Below are 15,835 nucleotides of genomic sequence, written 5' to 3'. Positions count from 1 at the left end.
TGTTGCATTCATGTCTGGGCACACTGGCTTGAAGTCTGGTCCCTCTCTCCTTCTCCTGTGGAGATATTAACAGTATCTTCTCCTTGGGAGGGTGTGTTTTTCAATTGTCATTTTGAATTCTCAAGAAAACAGTAAATGAGCATTCAAGAAAATATACAGAACAGTCTAAATAAATATTAAAGTTATGAAAAGGTCAGACAGCATTGTTATATTCTTATGCATATTAAAGTGGATTAAAAGGGTTTAGAGGAAGAAAATTAAAAAGAAAAGAAAAACCAACTTCTTTTTTTTAAATCGCTTTATTGGGAGCTCTTACAGGTATTACAACAATCCGTAATTCAATTAGATCAAGTATAATTGTACAATTGCTGTCAACATCATTTTCTTTCTTTTTTTGTCAACATCATTTTCAAAACATTTTCTTCTTGAACTCTTTGATAGCATCTCCCCTTTATATGTATACCCTATCCCCTAGGAACCCTTATATATATTACTGTATCTTACACCATTCTATCTATCTGTTCACCTATAATTCTGTTATTCGTTCCTCTCGAGTGGGGTTATACAGTCATCCTTGCTATTGGTTCCTCCTTATCTGCGTCCTCCCCCTTTCTTCCCATACCCTCAGGAAATCATTACTCTCAGTACTATTTCTGAAGTGGATTTTGTTTATAATCTGATTTAGCTCAAATTCTCTACTGCCTTTGCATTCCAGTAGTTTGTGTGAGACTGAACTTCAGTCCCCTTTAATGCCCTTAGTAGACAGCTTAAATTGACTGAGTACAAGTAACAGCAAATTCTTGGTCTTAATCTGAGCTGAATGCTCTTGTAAAAGACATTCCTATTATTCATGAAAATCCACAGAATTTGGGGGCATGAAGTTGCCATCTTACTCACACCCATGAGTCATTTCCTTCCAATTTGTATAAATTGTTGCACATGCTATTGAATTCAGGAGAAGCAGCTAGATGGATGGCTGAGGTCAAGTGGAGAGACCTAGAGGCAAGTCTAATCTCAAAGACCAGAATTACAGGAAAGGATTTAAGAAACGAGGTTCAAATTTTAGTGAAAGAATGATTGTGGTGTTTCCAAAAACAAAACAAAACAAAACAAAAAACGGTTAATTTGGCATGTAGACAGGAAAAGGAGAATGCGCCTGGGCCTCTCCATGCTATTTGATGAACATTTGGGCTTTAAGAGCAGTTGCAAAGGAGCATTGACCTCGGTTTAATTCTATGCTTTGGGAGGGCCTGTCGCCTGAGCTAGCAGCATTAGTGAAAAGACATGTAAATCGTTCAACTGGTTATGGTAGTCTATAAATTAGCTCTGGCTGAGAAAGAAAGGAATAGGGAGAAGCAAGTTAAGCCTTAAGAAACTGCCAAACCCAAACCAAACTCCCTGCCAACACATAGCAACCCTATAGGACTGGCTAGAACTGGCCCTGTGAGTTTGCAAGTGTCCCTCTACGTGGGAGTAGAAAGCCTTTCTCCCTTGAAGGGGCTAGGTAGTTTCAAACTGTTGACTTTGTGGTTAGCAGCCCAACGCATAACCACTACACCATCAGAGTTCCTGTAAGACAGTTTACAGCTACAACAGTTTATAACTACCATAACGGGTCTGGATGTATCAAATGGGACTGTTTCGAACTTCAGAACAAACAGAAGCATGTCCTTTCAGTCCCATGCTCAGAGGATTCAGGGGTTTTCACCAAGGACAGAAAGCGCCCCTTGATTGACGCAGGCGCCGCCATGTTGACGTGAAATCTCATGTCTTCACAAAAACCTCTTCCTCAGAGCACCAAAACCTTAAAAAGCACTGGAGCTTCAGATGAGGAACCCATTTTGCCTGCTGCAGAGCCAGTGCCAATATCTTCAGGACCTATTGATGATTTACAACCCATTCTTCTTCGCAATGGCACGCCTGTTAATCTGTTGAAGAGACTTATTATCATAAGTGGCACGGCCACATGCGGCTTACCGGCAGCAGGGGAGTTCTAGGGGACTCGTGTACTCCAGATGACTCTTTTGCTGAAGGAAGGGTTTTTGTTGTTGTTAGATGCCGTCACGTCAGTTCCGACCCACAACGACTTTATGCACAGCAGAAGGAAACAGTGCCTGCTCCCGCGCCCTCCTCACCACCGTTCTTATGCGTGAGCCCGCTGATGCAACCCCTTGAAGCCCTTCCACTTTTTTGCTGCCCCTTTACTTTACCAAGCATGATGTTCTTCCATAGGGACTGGTCATATCCAGTAATTATTGGACATGTCCAAGTACATAAGATGAAGTTTGGCTATTCTTGCTTCTAAGGAGCAGTCTGGCCCTACTTCTTCCAAGACAGTTTTGTTTGTCCTGTTGGCAGTCCACGCTACTCCTAAGATTCTTCACCAGCACAATTCAAATGCATTGATTCTTCTCTGGTCTTCCTCATTCAATGACCAACTTTCACATGCACATGAGGCGATTGAAAGGAAGGTTAGAAGATACTCTATGCCCTGTCCAAGTTTTGATGGAAATAGAGACTATAGGACAGGCTCAGGGGGGGAGAGAAGAGTTAGCCCAAGTATCTACTGCATTTGGGCAAAAACAACTGAAGAGGTGGGAAGAGTTTTATTAGCAGGTTCAAATAGATACTTCTAAACCTTTGCCTAAGTCCTGGTGGTGTAGTGGGCTAAGCATGGAGCTGCTAACAACAAGGCTAGTGGTTCAAAACCCACCAGGTGCTCTGTGGGAAAAAGATGAGGCTTTCTACTCCCATAAATAGTCTCAAAAACCCACGGAGGTGGTTCTGCTATGTCTTACAAAGCCTCTATGAGTCAGAATCAACTTCGTGGCAGTGAATTTGATTTTGGAAGTCTTTGCTATAAATAGTCCAATATCCTTTGAAACCAGTCACTGTCGTAGGTTCAGAACCTGTTAGTCAAGAGTTCCTTCAAAAGGGTTTGATTGTGCCATGTGCCAGTCCCTTAATTTATCTATTTTAAGTTTAACTTTTTGTGCAGTGGGTTAAGGGTTACAGAGCAGAGTAGTTTTCCATTCAACATCTCATGCCTGTTTCCCCCATGTCATTGATTGCAATCCTCACAATATAGCATCACGTATCCGCTGCTTCCTCCCAGTAGTTCTTGTTGTCATTGCCCCCTCTTTCCAATCGGAACTTTGTCCTTGGGTTAATGTTCCCCCTTTGCTCGCAAATGGCTGATCATTCCAAGGAGCATGCACTTCCCTGGTGTTGTTTTTCCTCTTCTAGGCCTGTCTATTGTTTCCCTGAAAATTGGGCCATCGAGTTGAGCTCATTTTCAGACCTAAAGGGTGACTAAGAGCCATCTTTAGTCCCAGGAGTTCCACTAATCTATCTGACCAGTACGTCTGGTCTCTTTACTGATTTTGAGTTTTGTTCTACATTTTTTTCTCCTTCTTTGCCCAAGACCTTTTAATATCCCTCTCTCAGTAACTGGTAGTGGTGGTGCCAGTTCCTTTAATACTCCCATTTTGCCTGTCAAGACATAAAATAACAGGGATGGAGATTTGTAGGCTCTTAAGAGTATACTTATTCCTAGAGTCCTTGTAGTCACTAATGCTCATTGACTGTTGGCCCAAGTGCCAAGCGATGTGGTGTACTTTTCAGTTACAGATCTCTGCAATGCTATTTTCAGCATCCACAGTTCATGAAGACAGCCAATTTTTGTTTGCTTTTACTTGGAAGAACAAACCATTGCGTTGGAGAGTTTTACCCTAGAAGTACACGGAAATGTCTACCTATTTCACACAGGTGTTGCATTCAGATTTAGCCCTATTTCCATTTCAATATGGATCAGTGCTATTTCAGGACATAGATGACCTCATGGAGTATTCCAATGCCATGGAAAATAATGTCTGGCCAACAGGGGACACATAACGGGTCAAAAGAAAGAAACACTGCAATTTGCCCTACCCACTGTCAAATACCTGGGATATCTTATGTCAAGCGAAGGTATTTTCATAGATCCAAAGAAGAAAGGAGATATATTAGTGTTTTCTCTGACTACCACAAAATAATAAATAAATAAATAAAATAGGGAATTTTAGGTCTCTGGATTTCTTGCAAATGTAATTCTTTTCTTTCTAAAAAAATTTTTTTTAACCCTGGCTTTATATAATTACTTGATTAGGGAAGTAAGTGATTCCTTTATCCCTCTCTGAATAAGGACTGAGGCACTGTGTCAGTCTGGGCACTTTTGAGACACAAATCCACAGAAACGTGTGTATAAGAGAGAGTTTTATATAAAGGTTAAGTGCGCATCAAGAAAACATCCCTACCCAGAGCTGCCCAAGCCCACAAGTCCAACACTAACCCATATGTCCAACACTAATCCACAAAGGTCTCCATCTCACAAAACAGAGGCAATGATGCCGACTGCAGGAGGAAAGCTGAGTCAGTGAGCATGTGAGCATCTCACTACTGGCAGGGGTCTCCACACGGCTGCTCCAGCACCCACGGCTGCATCGGGGTAGGTCCATGTGGCTTCTCCTCAGGGATGTCTTGCAGGAAGTCAGCCTTGCCAGCTGAAGCAGGGAACTGCTAAGACAGCTGCATCCTGGTGTGACCATCACAAAGCAAGAGACCGGAGAGAGAACTCGAAAGGCGTGGCTCACTGAGCCCTCCGCCCTTCAATTAACCCCACATGTGTTTATCAGCCAGTTTATCACAATTAACTACCTCAGCACTAGATGCTTTCTTTCTAACTACACCCACTTTGAGGGTCCCAAGTTATGCTTTCAGATTTTCTTTGTATGTAAATAAACAAACTTGGAATGTGGTGGTGTTTTAATTCAGAAGCATGGGGATCATCAGAGGCCCGAGGCATACTGGATCATTTAGTTCCAGTGGCTTGTGTTTATTTTCCACGCCTGATCACAGTAGCAGCAACAGGTCAGCTAGTAGAGAGAACTGGCCGCTGACATGGTGTTAGAGAATGGGTAAAGTTTGTCTCACATGCAGTGGCTGCTAGTCTCAGATCTACTCTAAGCCAACATTGAACTTGCTATTGGCTGCCTCAAATGGTCATATATACGTTGTGAAGGCTTTGAATCCTGCTCCCCCTTTCGCTGAGGAAGAAAGAGTCCTGCATGATTGCTTTGATTTGACAGATGGCCTCCTGGTCCCAAGAACTCTCCAGGAAACTCTTGTGGGGGATCCTTCTTTCCTTCTATTCTAAGATGGTTCTTGACACCAAGTCCAGCCTCCAGCAAATATGAAGGAGGAGACTACAGGGTGACTAGTCCTAGTGGTGTGGTGACTATCCTTTGGGTTGCTAACCAAAGGTCAGCAATTCCAGACCACCAGCCACTCCTCAGGAGAAAAAACAGAGCTTTCTACTCCCATAAAGAGTTACAGTCTTAGGAAAACCTCACAGGGGCAGTTCTACCTTGTCCTACAGAGTCCCTATGAGTCGAGACCGATTCTATGGCAGAGTTTGGAGACTTGGCTACTTCCTCAGAGGTATTGGAAAGTGGTCCTTTCCTCCAGGTGACTTCAACACAACAAGTTGAGTTGGCTCTTATCCCAGCTCCAAACTATAACTATGTTTGATGATGATATGCAGATATTCTCATTGGGTGGAGACATTTCTGTGTCAGAATACCACTGCAACTTTTACTGATAACAAAGTACTAGACAATATTTTCCCTTTTAGGGAAAATAGAGCACCTCATGCTTTGAATTGATCGAGAATCTCATTTTATTGGCAAAGTTCTAGAGGCAGCTTGTGATGTTTTCCTCATTTTGTGTATATGACACTGTCCATATCACCTGCAATCTCCTGGACTGGCCGAAAGAATGCATGGAATGATAAAGATAGGAACTCTCGTCCACTGTTGGTGGACCGGTAGGTATGTCCAGACATTATGGAAACCGACTTGATGATATCTAAAACACATGGAAATTTAATTACCATATGACCCAGCAATCCCCCTCCTGGGAATATACCCAGAAGATGAAGAAACAAACCACGACCAGACATCTGTGCTCCAATGTTCATCGCAGCACAGTTCACAATCGCAAAGAATTGGAAACAACCTAAATTGCCACCAACAAACTGTGGCACATACATACAATGGAGTATTCCACATCCCTAAAATGCAGCGATGAACACATGAAGCACATCACCACATGGGAAGAACTGGAGGAAATTTTGCTAAGCGAAGTAAGCCAAGCACAGAAGGACACATACAACATGAGTCCACTGAGGTAAGCTCAAAAAATCCAAGAGGTATAGGGAAGAAGCTAGTATACATGCATTCCTGGGGTGAGGTCCAGGTAATATGGCAGGGGCCAGACCAAATCCAGGGATACATGATATCCAACTAAAAAAGGGGTGGGGGAAGGCATAGGTAGCCGGGGGAACAGGGCACTAACCCACCCAAGGGGAGGGTGTTGTTTATATCTCCACAGGACAGGGAGAGAGGGACCAGACTTCAACCCAGCGCTTCAAGATGAGAATGCAACACACTGGCATGAAGCTGGGAACCAATAGAGAGGCCCGAGGGGCTGGCCCCATTACCAACTAAGTGGACATTACATCCCCCTAGAAGAATTCATTTCAGAGGACAGCACTGAAGCTACAGCTCAGAGAGAGGGACCTGTCTGATCAGAGCACACAGGAGCAAATGATGGGGGAGGGAAAAAGAGTGAAGCACATCCTGGTCCACCAAGCCCTGAGGATGATATTTCTGCTCAGAGCAGTCAATGCACAGAGAGGACCATAGGCCCGGCCCCACCACGAGACATGATGTCCCTCATTGACCCATAGCACTACTGGGAACAAAATTGGAGACACACTGCAGGAATTGTGCCCAATCTGACCCCACCACACTGAGGTGAAACACTAAGGGCATGCAACAAAACAGCAAGGGGAGCAGAGCAATGAAGTCCCCAGGGAACACCAAAAATAGACTGGGGGGCCAGGGCATGGCACCCTGTCAAACTTGACTGGAAAACACTTGTAAAGGACAGCAAATAGACCTTGAGCTATTTATACGCTTTTGTTTGTCATTGGCTTTTTGTTGTTGGAGTTATTGTTTTATTTTCTATTGTTATTTTGTTTTCTCAGTCTTGTGTTTGTGCATATTCCTATCTCTGCATGTCTATCTAGATAAGATAGGTGGGATAAACAAGCCAGAGGAGAAAGCAACGGGGCGACAGTTGGTGGTGGGGGGGATATGGGAGATGGGGAGGTGGGAGACAGGAAGAGGGTGTTAACAAACCCAGGGACAAGGGAACAACAAGTGACCCAAAATTGGTGTCGAGAAGGGTGTAGGAAGTCTGGTAGGGTTTGATCAAGGACAATGTAACTGAGAGGAATTACTGAGACCCAAATGAAGGCTGAACATGATAGTGGGACAAGGGGAGAGTTAAAGTAAATAGAGGGAAGAACTGGAGGTCAAGGGCATTTATAGAGAGCTAAATACAAGCATGTAAATGTAAATATATTTTTATATGATAATGAGGACATAGATTTATGTACATATATTTATAGGTTTAGTATTAAGGAAGCAGATGGACATTGGGCCTCTACTCATGTACTCCCTCAACACAAGAATGCTTTGTCCTAATAATCCGGCATTCTGAGTTGCTCACCTTCCTGACATGATCGCTGAAGACAAATGGGTGCATAAGGAAATGTGGTGAAGAAAGCTGATGGTGCCCAGCTATCAAAAGATGGTGCCCAGCTATCAAAAGCGTCTGGGGTCTTAAAAACTTGAAGATAAATAAGCGGCCATCCATCCGAGCAGCAACAAAGCCCACATGGAAGAAGCACACCAGCCAATGTGATCATGAGCTGTCAACGAGATCAGGTATCAGGCATCAAAGACCCAGGACAAAATATCATGTCAATGTGAATTGGGGCGGGGGAGTGTGGAGTGGAGGCCCAAAGCCCATCTGTAGGCAATTGGACATCCCCTTACTGAAGGGTCACGGGGAGAAGGCAGGCAAGTCAGGATGCAGTATAGCACCGATGAAACATACACCTTTCCTCTGTTTCTTTCATGCTTCCTCACCCCCATTATCATGACTCTAATTCTACCTTACAAATCTGGCTAGACCAGAGCATGTAAGTGGGTACAGATAAGAGCTGGAAACACAGGGAATAGAGGACAGATAAACTCCTCCGAACCAATATTGAGAGTAGCCATATCAGGAGGGTAAGGGGAAGGTCGGGGTAGAAAGGGGGAACTGATCACAATGACTTACCTATAACCCCTTCACAGGGGGCTGAACAACAGATAAGGGGGTAAAGGGAGAGATTGAATAGTGTAAGATATGACAAAATAATAATACTTTATAAATTATCAAGGGTTCATGAGGGAGGAGGAGGAGGGAAGGGAAAATGAGGAGCTGATATTAGGGGGCTCTAGTTGAAAGCAAATGCTTTCAGAATGATGAGGACGACCAATGTACAAATGTGCTTGACACAATGGATATATGTAGGGATTGTGATAAGAGTTGTATGAACCCCCAATAAAATGATTTTTTTAAAAAAACCAAGATACTTATGTGATTAAACTATTGAATTGTATGATTTGTGAATTACATGCCAATAAAACCATTTAAAAAATACAAAACAAAAAAATCCAGCTAGCTAAATTTACAGCCTCTTTAAATCTAATGTGACCTCAGGTGTTATCTACTAATTAATCTATCATCTGCTAATTTTGGTCCTCATAAATTAACCCTTTTGAGAGCATTACTGGGCATATTATGCCTCTTCCATACAATGGCATAGTCCCTGATTCAATGTGAATTTCTTTTAGCCTAGTTAAGTATTGCCAAAGTTTCATGCAATGTGCTAAGGAGAGAGATGAAATAAACATGCTTATGCTTCTTCTAATTATGAAAGTTTTTGTGCTCCATAGCTTGATGATTATGTATATTGGAAATAGCACCAGATGAAGGATTCTTCAGAATCAAGATGGAAGGGTCCTTATTTGGTTTTAGTAATCAATGAATTTGCTGCAAAATTACAGGGTGTACAATCCTGGCTCCATCTTTCTCAGTTGAAGAAGCCAGAGTCCCTGATTGGGTGGTTGAGTCAGATGGGGGGTGGGCCTGAAGGTGAAATTCAGATGCCCTCCTAAAATAACTACTGCAACCAACAATCCTCCTGACGAGCGACTCAGTTCTAAAAACAACTTGATTATCCTCAGATGCGCTGTTATATCTTTCTGCTAATTTCTGTTGATAGATTGTAATCTAAAATAATGTTGATTCTTACTGTTTGTTCTGTTAGAACAGATGCTTGGAATAATACTATTTTTGTTAGCCTGTAACAATCTGTAGGAAGTGCTAGCAATCCAACACTATGTTGGATTTTCCATAAGAATTCGCATTCTGTTTGGAAGAATTCTGACCCTTTAGCAACGTGTATTTTAAATGATCACTTGGTTCCTCCTACTCCTTTACATTAAAGTAAACTTTTACCTGTGAAAATAAGGTGAAATTGTGCACTCCATATTGGTAAACCAACTACCTTTAGTACTGGGTGTCAATCTTACTTGGGTCCACGTAACGGCCTGTTGCTTAAAATACATCCTCACTTGCCTTGTAAAGAGTGAGCATTTAATAATAGTGCATCAAACTTACCCCTAATGTTTAAGTGATTGATATGAAGACGGTTACAACAAGCTACAGTTGAAACTACAGAGTTCATAACTGGTCACCCTCCCCTCAGGTCGATAAGAATGAATGTTGTAAAAAAAGCAGTGTGGAATTGCAGAATAGAAGATCTCTGTTTGTGATAATTCCATAAAGGAAACTTGATTGTCACATGAAATTTCTACTAACCCTATACCCTGTTTCCTCTAGACAAACTGAATGTGCCTTTTATGGATATGCGCTTCTGTGTGGTGGATCTAATGACACCAGTCTAAATGATCCCACTCTGTGGGAGTCACCTAATCTGGTGTCAATTTAAGGATTAAGAATGTAGGGTTAGAGTCTAGGCTGTCAATCTGGAGACAGCCAATGAGACTTCTGTGTGGGCATGGCCTTCTCCGGAGGATTCTGGGAAATCTGGGAATTCCTTCTTGGAGGCAGGAGATATACTTCTCTCTGCCACTCCCTGGGAGACATTGCAGAAGACAAGCCACATGGATGCAACCAGACCTTGGAAGTCGGAGAAGCCACAGAGAGACCCCTGCCAGCGCTGAGATGCTTACAATGCCACTGGACCCAAAGACATTCTACCCACTAGCTTGTGATCATCCTGCATTCAGCATCATTGCATGTGTTTCATGAGGACTTTATAGATTGGTATTAGACATATGGACTGATATCAGATTTATAGCCTTGGGATGGACTGGGTTGGGATGTTTTCTCAATGTTCAATTGCTCTTGTATATAAATCTCTTTCTTATACACATATGTGTGTCCATGGATTTGTTTCTCTACTCTACCCAGACTAACATACATTCCCATCAACAGCAGATTTACATGGGTCATCTCTTGTCTAGATTTTTGGTGAATGTGTGCACAGTATACTATGGGAACTTTGGGATTACCTTTGGATATCTGTAGTAAAACTACCAGTAAATATTGGAAAAGTGATATCAACTCATTGCATACTGTGAAATGAGAGCCAGGAGAAAAACCCTTGATCCAATACTAAGATTGGGCCATTTTGAGAGTTTTAATTCCTAGTTGTGGTATAGCTGAATTGGAGAACTCTGTGAGAAATTTATCAATCACTATGGGGCATACAGCAGATGAAGTTACGGAGAAGGTGGGAGTACAACAGGGATCCTTAACTTTTTTGGCCATGGTGCCATTGGCAATACTAGAGGGGCCAGGCATGATTCACTAGGCCAGCAAGGGGGAGTTGTGCTGTTGTCAGCACTTTTGCTGCACAGAGAAAAATAGCACAGGAGAAACACAAGAGGGGATATGCAGAATTCCAAAACAAGCCACATGACTACACACTATAACACTCTCACGGAGACCAGCCTTAGTTAGGTGGCTACAGTCAGGAATAGGCACAAGAGCAAGGTCAGTTTTACAAGGGAAAATGCTAGGCCAGCTAGGGGAAAGAAGGAATAATGGAAAGAATTCCTATCACAGAGGGAGGCGAACTCACAGTTCTTTATCAATAGATTGCCAGCAACCCCCACCCCCACCCCCCAAATAACAACAAAAAAATTTAGATTTCCAGCACAGAGGGAGGTAGAGGGCATGAAAGACACATTTTTTTTTAATCAATAGCTTTCAAAAGGAAAGGAATTCTCAGCACTGGGAGAAGGAGACAGTGGAAGGGTGAAAGGGCATGGGCTGTGCTCAATCCCTACAAATGACAGAATGGACCCTTGGGTTCTGCTCAAACAAGGACACAGCGTGAACTTTAGCTGTGCAGTGCACCATCTGTAATGCCACCCAGTAGTGGGAGTTCTGCTGAAAACCAGCCAATCACCGAAGGGCCGACATCAACAATGTAAAAACTTGTATAGATCATCTGCATGGTCTGAGCTGATGTAATCCTTACATAAACTCACTCCTTTTGAAACTTCTTCCTGCCTCTCGGCTGAATACTTTTTTGTAAGCATGACAAGAACCCAGACAGATGGGGGCTGAAATCTCCAGTCCCTCTGGTAACATCAGTACTATTTTAAGTTTGCATTTTGCTCGTGGTACGCACAATTAAACTTATATTTTACTTGTATGCATCATTGTTTGGACCAAGGTGTTGTACCTTGACTTTCATCAACACTGTGATATGCTTGATAGAGACCACACGCACGTTTCAATCTTGGTGTAAAACCAGATGGCATCTGATGGGAAATCAGCATGGTGAGTTTAAACAGCCTGCCATGACTGGCCTCTTAGAGAGTTCCAGGTTCTTTTTTAATGTGGTGCCCTCAATCTGCGGTCAAGAGAAGTGCCTAAAACCAAAGGCAGCTGACGCCCCGGTTTCATCCTAAATTGTGAAATAATCCTAAAGCATTTTGAGTACCCCATACACACCCTTGACCATTGAACTGCTAAGGTGAAGTTCCAACGAGATAGGGAGGGAAGAGCACTAGGCTTGAGCAATCTCCCAGAAAATACAGTAAGGCAGAGAGGATCAGTTTTACCACAGGCAAGACAGATAGATGAAGCAGAGACAAACACGAAGCCTAAGGAAGCTTGGTTTAAGGGCGTCCCCCCCTTACAACTCACTCACTCACTGCCATCGAGTCAATACTGCCTCCTAGCGACCGTACAGAACAGAGCAGAACTGTGAGTGAGTGAGACTAACTGCTAGGGTACAAGGACCTCTTTTCTGAGTGGATTCCCAACCCTCCCCCCCCCCCCCCCCCGGCTTCTCCAAAGGTAGGGAGCCATGGTATGGCAGCAACAGAAACGTTTATTTAGCAGTCAAGCCAATATACACTGGGGAAAGGCCCCCAGCAACTCTACCCTGTGGAAAGGGGGAAATTGCAAGACTCAGCCTAGAGCTGGCAGGCCCTTTCTATATGTCTAGTAGAGGCCCTGGAGCCCTAAGCTGGGTTTGCTTGTTTCTTCGTTTGTTTTTAAAAACAGCAGCTGTCTCTGATTGGTTAGGACTCAAGGAGTGTTCCCTGGGTGGCTGGGCTCCAACTATGTCCTCACTTGGACAAGTCCTGGGGAGTCAGGCACATGGCCTTGGACTCCTCATTTCTGGTATGTGGTGACTCATCAGTTAGACTGGTCAGGCATCTTTCCTTGTCCCCTTGTAACTGTTTGCCAGAGTGGAAGGCTCCGTCTTTCTCCTGTGGAGCTGCTTGTGGTTTCGAACTGCTGACCTGTGGATTGCAGCCCAATGAATAACCACCACTACACCACTGGGACTAAGACATGAAACAAAAAAACCCTCCTGTGGAAAAAAAAAACTAAAAAATACCCCAAAACACCAAGGGTCGTGGGGAGGAGACGAGCCAGTCAGGGTGCAGGGTAGCAACGGTGAAACGTACAAATTTCCTCTAGTTCCTAAATGCTTTCTCCCCACTCCCCCCACTATCATGACCCCAATTCTACCTTATAAATCTGGCTAGAGCAGAGGATGTACACTGGTACAGGTAGGAACTGGAAACACAGGGAATCCAGGGCAGATGATCCCCTCAGGACCAGTGGTGAGAGTGGCGATACTGGGAGGGTGGAAGGAGGAACTGATTGCAAGGATCTGCATAGAACCTCCTCCTTGGGGGGTGGACAACGGAAAGTGGGTGAAGGGAGACATCGGACAATGTAAGACATGAAAAAAATAATAATTATAAATTATCAAGGGTTCATGAGGGAGGGGGAGCGAGGAAGGAGGGGGGAAAATGAGGAGCTGATACCAAGGGTTCAAGCAGAAAGCAAATGATTTGAGAATGATGATGGCAGCAAATGTTCAAATGTGCTTGACACAATGGAAGTATGTATGGATTGTGATAAGAGTTGTACGAGCCCCCAAGAAAATGATTTAAAAAGAATCCTCCTGAATGTCTTTGCAGCAAAAGCTTTTACTAAAGACTTTTGGAAAAGCTGCTGTTAATGATTAGCTTGTCTACTGAGAGGATCACACCAGGAACAACTTCTTACATAAACTGCTGATCTTGCCATTGACTTGGTCAGACATAGCTTTGATGATGTGTCAGTTCATTTTTCATCTCTCTTTCCCTCACTTCATATGCTGAATAAAATTTTGTTTTCTTCAATATTATAACATTGTGACTATTTCTCTCTAAGACAGTGTGAAAACTTTTTCTTGACTTTTAATAATAGAGGTCTCATGCAATATTTGTCCTTTTGTGACCAACTCATTTCACTTAGCATAAGGTCCTCCAGGTTTATCTATGTTATGGAGTGTTTTGCAGATTCATCGTTATTCTTAAATGTTATGCATATTCTATTGTGTGTACACACCACAGTTTGTTCATCCATTATTCAATCAGTAGACATGTAGCTTGTCCCAATCTGTTTGCGACTATGAATAAGGTTGAGATGAACATGGATGCATAATGACCTATTTGTGCCATGGCTTTCCTGTCTGTAGAATATATACAAAGTAGTGGGATTGCGGGATCATATCATATTTCTATTTCCAAATTTTAATGGTATTCTCTCTCTTTTTAAAAAGAGAGTTTTATTGGCATATACTTCACATATCATACAATTTAATTGTTCCATATTCAATTTCAGGACAGTTTCTTCTCATACTTACTGTTGCTAGCTCCCCACTTCCCCTTAGACCTCTATCCCATGCCCTTTTTTAGTTACTGTCTCTATAGATCTACCTACCTTGGATGTCACATACAGAAAATCATACAAAACACTAGCAGGAAGCAAACAAACAAGCAAAACCCCAACCACAATGACTAGTCAAAACACAGGAAAACCTCAATGAAAGAGAATGCAGAAAATATTAAAAACCGAAACGACTTTAAGATGGGTCAAAAGGGGGAGCAAATTCTAAGGCATTCTATTTTAACCTAACTACCGTACATCTATCTGCCCAAATCAACTTTACAGTGCTCTCTGTCTTATAGCAAGATTATTCACACTCTTGGATTATGGTGAGCAGAGATTCATGGGAACTTAATCCATGTGGGGACCCAACAAATGGATTCTGGGCTTCCCGCTATCATCCATAACCTTCTGAAAATCAGGTGTTCACAATTTAAGATCTGATACCACTTCCTTCTTTAGATTTAAATTTTATTATTTACCATCCTTATATCACATTGACTGGTGTCCTTCTCTATGGATTTAGCTGATACCTGCATTAGTCTGGGTAGACTAGAGAATCAAATTCATGGACACTGATATGTGTATAAGAAAGAGGTTTATATACAATAGCAATTGAATATTGAGAAAACATCACAGCCTGGTCCAGATCAAGTCCATAAGTCTGATATTAGTCCATATGTCCTACACTAAACTATAAAGTCCTCTTCAGACTCACAAAACACATGCAGTGATGCCAAATGCAGGAAGATCACAGGCCAGTGGGTGGGAAGTTTTGTGGATCCAGTGGCATTGTAAACATCTCAGTGCTGGCAGGGGTCTCCATGTGTCTTCTCCAGGTCCAGGGTTCTGGTTGCATCAGGGTAGGTTCATGTAGCTTCTCCTCAGGGAGGTCTCACAGGGAGTCAGCCTTGTCAGTAGAGTCTCCAAGGAAGTGAGCTGAGAGAGAGAAATGTCTCCTACCTCCAAGGAGGAAAACAGGAATTCCCAGCATCCTTAGGGGAAGGACATGCTCACACAGAGGCCTCATTGGCTATATCCTGATTGACAACCTAGACTCCACCCCTACACTCAATCCTCAAATCGACACCGGATTATGTAACTACCACAACGCCTCACTTAGATGGCTGCTTATTTTAAGATAAGACATTAAGAGCCCAGAAGATATTCTTTCTGATAGCACCATCTGGTTTCTTCACCACACTTAACTCTAGTACCCATATCTTCAGTGATCTCTTCATGAGGGCAAACATTGAGCAGGGCCACATCATAAGAACTAATTGTCCTTAGGTTGGGACTAGAGTTCAGTGGGAGCCCCAAACCCATTCATATATCTATGGTTTATATGTGTCTCTGGTTTACCTTAGAAATATTATCATCTTATGGACGGAGAGCATTAAATCATCACCCAGAGGCATAAGTTAATTCTATAGATAGTGTATAGAATTTAAAACACTGCTAGTTTATAGAATTTAAAACACTGTTGAGAAAAGGAAATTCTACAAACACAGGCTGGCTTCCGACTGCAATACATGAATTATTGACTTGTACAGATTAAACTTTAAAGTGACTGGACCCTACACAAACAATGCGGGTTGGTGATATGGCAAAACTTTCCATAAAT

This window comes from Tenrec ecaudatus, chromosome X (assembly GCF_050624435.1).
Source record: "Tenrec ecaudatus isolate mTenEca1 chromosome X, mTenEca1.hap1, whole genome shotgun sequence".
Classification (NCBI taxonomy): Eukaryota; Metazoa; Chordata; class Mammalia; order Afrosoricida; family Tenrecidae; genus Tenrec; species Tenrec ecaudatus.
Note: the sequence above shows the minus strand (reverse complement) of the source record.